This window comes from Lactuca virosa, chromosome 4 (assembly GCF_052849685.1).
Source record: "Lactuca virosa cultivar CGN04683 chromosome 4, Lactuca_virosa_CGN04683_v6, whole genome shotgun sequence".
NCBI lineage: Eukaryota > Viridiplantae > Streptophyta > Magnoliopsida > Asterales > Asteraceae > Lactuca > Lactuca virosa.
In genome coordinates, this window is record NC_136429.1 from 455,952,511 (window position 1) to 455,960,014 (window position 7,504).

The window sequence follows — 7,504 nt, forward strand, 5'->3', positions numbered from 1 at the left end:
ATATAAAGAATGTAAAAAAAATGGAGCTTGTATGAGAGAGATATGATTTTTCGATGTTTGTGAAAAATACCTACGGGAATGATGACGTGGCACCACCTGGAGGCGCCACGTGGCCTTGTTGGACGAGTTCAACTCTAGTAGACCTAGTTATGTGTCAACAACGTAGACCACAAAAATGATGACATGTGATAGCCAAAGAAAGGAGCATCATTGCAAAAGTGTGGCGCGCCTCTAGCGTAATACGCGGCACGCCCCATAAAATCTGCTATAAATAAATGTTGAAATTGGCTCATTTCATCACACTTTTTCCCTCCTTTTCTTTTTGTATAATTTCTCTCTCTAGTTCCAATTTTTCTGAGGTTTTCAAGATTCTAGAGAATTCTACTTTAGTGAGGCTTTGAAATATATAGGAGCCCGAAGAAGAGGAGCTTTAAGTACATATTCTTCCCGTGTAGATTTTTGTTTTTGTCAGAAACTCTATAAGTTAAGTTACACTTATTATGCCTTAATTATAACTTATGTTTAAGTTTATTGTCATTACTATGAACCTATAAACAAGATTTATCAGTCATTCCAAGTCAAAATACTAATTGATCTACTTACCAGAGTGATGTCTAGGTTGAAGTAATGAGGTTTTTAAAGTGGGTTTTCCAAAACAGTATACTCTATATACCAAACAGGTCCTACCTCTGATATGATCTTACATGGTTATTCCTTATTTGATAGATCTCTATGTATTCATTGATATTGTTGAGGAATCTAAGGAATAGTGTGACAACCCCAATTTCACGGCCAGAAAAGACCGATTTCTTTACGCTTTATTTAAAATCAGAGTATCCTTTTGAAGAACAATATTACAGAATTTGTCTCCAAAATATGATAAAGATATTATCAAATCATTTCTGAAGAAATGAATTTTAATTATATTAAAAAAATTGGGATGTTATCGTCAATATAATACATAAGCATAAAAGGAAATAGTACAGGCCTTACAAACATCTATTATTCTACTGTGCTCTTATGCCATTACCTGTAATACAAGAAACTGAGTGGGTCAGGCTTGGGAGCCTAGTGAGCACATAGGGTTTTCAACCCACAATAATTAAATTCTTTATTTTTGATCAAATCATTCAACCCGATTACCCGTTCCCGTTATCCTCACTCTCTGTCCCTAAAACATCTAATTCAAGGGACCAGTACTAAGGATTATATTCGGGATAGACAATAATGCTTAGGGATTCCTTATAAATTTATGTCAATAAGGCAACCATGGAGGGATGGAGTACACCCGGTGAACACTTAGTTCAAAAACACCTACAGGTTGCAAGCCTTCCAGCGTTCCACTAGACTGTTTAAAATAGTCGGTGGTCGTCATCTATACTCTGTTAGACGACTGAATCATCTTTAAAGTCAAGGCCTCTCCTCATCTATTTCATCTTTCATCTCTCATCATCTATATCATATTTCATCTACCCATCTTTACCCAACATACTTATAGGTAAAAAAATACATATACAGCTTAAATCAAGTAAAACATGTATAAATCGTTCATCTACCATAGATATCAAGATCACAGATAAAAGGTACATACAACATGCAATTTATCTTAAATACTTCATATCTATGTGTAAGATGAAAGTAACTATGCACTCACTTATTAAAGTGACAACTTGAAATTTGAACAGCGCTTTGCTTTTAGCAACTGTCTTTTGCTTTGATGTAACCTAGTACCATTATCACTAAGTCTTAGTCTAATATTTATTGCGATTAATTATAAGTCTAGATTTATCATTGATTCAAAGTCTACTGATCTATATTTGATAAGGAACAACCAACTAAGATCAAATTGGAGGTAGGTTTAGTTTGGAATACAAAGTATACTGTTTGCAAACCCACTTTAAACACCTCACTAGTTCTAAACATGCCATCACCGACTGATCAGTACTAGCATGCAAGTCTACAAGCTCATATAGTAGGCGTATAAAGGAATCTCTCCTAGCATTCTATCATGCAATCCCGAGCAGATCCTTAGCCATAATCGAGCATGCGATTCACAGATTCTCAGTTCAAATCATATCATAAACATGTATGGATATTTTAGGAAAACTTAATTGAGCTCGGTCGATTTCATGCACCACACCCTTTTCTTTTATAAAACATTTCTTCTTATAAAAATATACCAAATCCTCAGTTTGATTTCAGGCACACCCGAGAGTATGCCTAAATCCCTCAAACATAGGCTCTGACACCAACTTGTAACGTCCTAAAACTCAGAACAAACATTTTCGTTTTTATATTAATCAAACCAACAACCAAACATATTTATCAAAAACCATAAAGTAATCATAGTGTATCCAAAAATATCCCAAAGTACATCAGATTCAAATAAGCAGAAAATCGTGGTGTGTGCAATGCAATCATCCCGAGCTCTTCCTCTTCAAATCGGAAGTACCTGAAACATAAACTGAAAATCGTAAGCACAAAGCTTAGTGAGTTCCCCAAAATACCACATACCATACATACAATAGGCCTTGCCCGACAAGCATCGGGCCCCGCCCAAAACAGATTTGTCAGTAACATGAGATAGGCCCCGCCCAACACACTCATCAGGCATCGCCTTGCATCGGGCCCCGCCCGATATACATAAAAACACATACAACACATGAAAGAGTCACACATACAACTAGCATACAAATAACAATAATCCATGGGCTGACATTGGTTCCTTTAACCCGTCAAACACTAGGAGGAGACTCACCTCAAACTGCTGAAAGAAATCAGATAAATGCTCAGACTGTTGGCCCGGGAAATCTCCACACTAAACATGATCAAATAATGCGAAGATTAATAATTAGGTTATAAACCATAACCGAGACTTAATTCACAATTCTCGACTTCAACGGAAAAAGACCATTTTAGCCTTCCTCAAATGGCCCAAACTAAATAGCACTAAAGGCTCTAAAATGGCTCAACTCCATAAGATATTCAAGGCCCAAAATCCTATTGCCCAAAAGTGACCTAAAAATCAAAGGATGCCCACAACTTGGCGTACACCTCGCTTACCCAACACGTATGCCTAGCGTACACGCGTTGAACCGGAAGCGGGATGCTAACCCAGTACACGCAGTGCACTCAGGAGTACGCTCGACGTACTGGCCAGAGTCCCAAAAGCTATCCAAGATTCTTAATCCCTTAAGACCTTAACGTCCAAACCACTAATAAGGTCTTAAACCATAAAGTTGACAACTTTACTAACTTGCATGGCTAAAAAGGACCCAATATCAAACTCAAGGTCCAAAACTACATAAAAAGGCCAACAACTCAAGCATGGGTGAACCTCAACCCTCAAGGTCTGATTTTTATGAATTCATATACTTGTAAATGCCCAAAAGAACAGCTCAAATGGTCTGGAGTAGTCCATATTGTTGGGTTTTGAGCATTTTAACACTCCTAAGTGTACATGCATCCCTAGAAAAACCTTGGATCTATGTTTGTCTAAAATACATGCAAAATACTTTTTCCAAGGTTCATAATCCTATCTAGCATACATGGGGAACTTCTAAACATAAAAGTTAGCTAGAGTTACATACCTTGTAATTGATTTGATTCCTTGAAAAAACCTTGAGAGCCTAGCACCCCAAGTGTGATGCCTCAAATGTCTCACACAACACCAAATACACTTGGAATAAACTTTGAGAGAGAATGTCACACTTAGAAATCAGCTTGCCCTCAATCTTGCTTCTAGTCCGATTTTGGTGAGCTTCATATCCTTTATATAGTGTGTTACAATTAGGGTTACACCATGTAAACCCTAATGTAACATGGCTCTTCATTTCCATGACCCATGGGTTTGTAACGCCCATGGAGCATCCATGGAGCATCCTATGGACCTTAGCCCAACTTGATAATCCATGGAGCCTTTAGCCCACTATATAAGTTATGGATGATTTACATAATCAACCCATATATTTAATTAGTCATCTTTTGATCACTTAATTAATACTAGATTAATTCTTGATCAATACTAATTAAATAATATTATTAATATATTAGAACTTATAATATATTAATAAACCATAAGTGTTATTTCTCTCATTTTAGTTTATCCAAATGCATGATGCCATGCAACCCAAATGGACCATGTTGGGTCGGGTCAAGTACAACCCAGAAATAGTTATGAACTTAGACACCTAATCCAACAGTCTCCCACTTGGATAAGTCTAATAACTATAACAGCAAGTATGACTTCAGGAACCGATCAACAATCGTAGCTCTTTTCAAGGTCTCGCAGAACTGAGATGATGATGATACTCCATTTAAGATAAGTGATCATATAATCCTCTATTCTAGATATCATCCGGACAAATACATGGAACAATGTCTTACTTACTATCCAACAGTTTGTTTCCCGATTTCCGATTTGTTTGAAATAGAACTTAAGTGAACAGATCAACTTAGTTATGACCGGCCCCGGTACATAGGTCAAAACAAAATCATCGAGGGGCCCAGATATCGCTTCTAATCCAAGAAGGAACAGATAAATTTCGACTCATATGCTTGTTTTACTACTTGTTGAATCATACACAAAGGCACATTTTATAACATCCAGTTACCAATGCGTTTTCGTACGATCAATATATAACCAATTCATAGGCAACAAGTCATATCTCTAGGTTTGAAGACTTATATGATATTACCGTCTCACGATCACTCGAGATAAAATTCCATGAAGTGATACCAGTGAGTGTGGGTTGAATCCAATACTCAGAACTTATGAGCACTCATGAGTGTTGTAGCACCACTTTGTCCAACATCTTAGACCTCTACAATCCAACCGATGACAGTCTTGATTCATATCTACTTCCAACGTATGACCGACTGTGGATAGTTTGAGTAACTTAGTCATTCAGGAAGAGCGATTTAGTTATTCTGGAAGTCAAAACATGCAAAGTGAAACACAAGAATAATCGAATCAACTATGGTCTCAGAACTTATGAATATAAATAAAAACACCTTTTATTTATCACCATATTGATTGCACAGTATACTGTTTCAAACTATCAACTTTATGCTTGAATTAAAACAATAGTTGTCCCATGCTCCGAGCATGTACACTATTTTTTCTAAACACTAGTCATGCCATACACCAAGTATCCACACTATGTTTTTCTAAACATTAGTTATGCAATATGTGACAACTGTCAATTCAGGTCATTCTCGGACTCATGCATCTTTATAATAACCATTCATGCACATCATGCCATGGCCTAGTAGTATAAATTAGGTCAAAATCTTACATAAACTAGGATCCATCTAAGACCTAGGACTAATATACTTGACACTTACGATTCTAGTAAGTTGCTTAACTACAATAGGAAATGCCAATGCTATAATTTGAATGAAACTTTCAAGCTTTGTTATAATTGAAAAAGGGTATAAAACCCTAAAAATAAATTAAAATATTCTAATTATACTTCATTATGATGATGAATATCAAACAATATTCCAAAAACCCTAAGAGAGCTAAAAATCCAAATTTATAAATCATAAAGCTTAAAAACTTTATAAAATTTGGCTATAAACTTTCTAATATCAAATTTTTATTAATCAAATTATGGATTATAATCATTGAAATAGAAATTAAATTATCATGCAATAATCATAATTTATTAGTTAAAAACAAGATTTTTTACAAATAAATCAAGAATTGCTTAATAAATATTTTTATAAAAATTAGGGTTTTTATAAAATTATTGGAGGGAATTTTATAAAATTTGAAATTAGGAGAGAGGAGGCCTAATGCATGATAGAGCCAGCCATTCTCCCCTCCCCATGCACTCTCTCTTCCCAAAACTCAATCGTTAGACTTAAACCTTCACTCTACCTCTTCTCTCTTCACTCTCTCACACTCCACCCTCCTAACACACAAACTCTCTTCCTCTCTCTCTCTAACTCACGAAATTTCTCTCATTTCTCTGCCAAATTTCGAGATTTTGAAGACTTTGAATGTGTTCTTACTTCCCTCAAGATCAAAACCAAGGTAAACAACAACATCTTCTTCCATAATTTCATGATTCTACTACCTCTTCTTCTTCGTTTTCTCTTCTTTTCGGATTCTATGCCTTTCCATGGCTAGAAATCTTTATTTTTCCCTTGTGGTTTGTAGATTCTCACCATAACACAATGCATGTGTTTGAAATGGTGAAAATCCGGGATCAAACCCATGCAAGGAGTGAAAATGATGCACATATGTTCATGTGACTTCAAAAACAAGTATTACATCTTCTTCTCCATTTCTTTTGTGTTCTTGCATGGTCAAAAGCATTTAAACCATTTCTAGTACATCTTGGATGCTCATTCACTCCATGCATGTGCTAGAAATCGGACCTTATCAAAGGCATGCATGATGTTCTTGTCAAAATGTCCTAAGGATGCACTCAAAGCAAACATGCAATCTGCCAGATTACTTTATTCAGCTTTGAACGACCGTATCTCGGTCATTCCTTAACCAAATCATGAAATTCTTTTTGAATTGGATAGCTCCATGAGTTAACTTTCAAACCCAACTGGTCTTACTGTAAAATATTAAATATCCGATTTTTGGCAATATTTACAAAATGGTTGCGCAAACAGCTCTTTTTCTATGATCACCATTTTTGCCTTGCATGATCAATGGCCTTAAACCCAACCATAAATCTGTGGAAAAATACTTTAGAAACTTAACATATCCAGTGAATGATGGCTGAAATTTCGTGGCTTAAAACCCCACAGAATGTGCTTCACAAATTCATGAACTTCAGCCACATTTACATCTCATGCACCATTGCATGCAACATTTCTTATCTTGTTTGGGTTCAATACCCCTATTTCCCTTCTGAATAAATTTCGAACATTTTTCCTTTTGAAAGCCCTCACATGCATGTGATAATCTGTAAAATACCAAAAGCTTTTATTATTTCTTTGATTTATTAAAATTATTGCTAGAAACCAAGGGCATAAATCACATAAAATACTTCCAGAGGTCAATAAATCCGGAACAAATTCATGAATGACCCCTATGATGGATAATGACCCCTCACTAAATTTCATCAATTTTTGTTGCTGTTTGGTATGATTTCCAATTTTCTTTTTGTTAGGATATAATAAATCACAAAACCACTTTGGAGAGTGTGAAAATTTTATCTAACAATTTTCGCATACCTTACCTGTGATGGATGACTCAGAGAAATATATTCAACATTTTTCATCATGCCTTGCTATTTTTCCCAATTTTTGGTAATTATAATGGTTTAAAAATAGGAAAAATAGCTCAGATTATCCAAAATTCATGAAAATTTACCAGAACATCATGTTTTACAGTAGGAGGTTACATAAAAATTTTAAGGATTTTTCTCCACTGTAACCTATTTTTCTCTTAATTTCTAAAGTTAATTACACTTAAATACACATAAATACCCAAAACCGGATTATATAATATAAAGACCACTTTTGATATTTTTCTCAG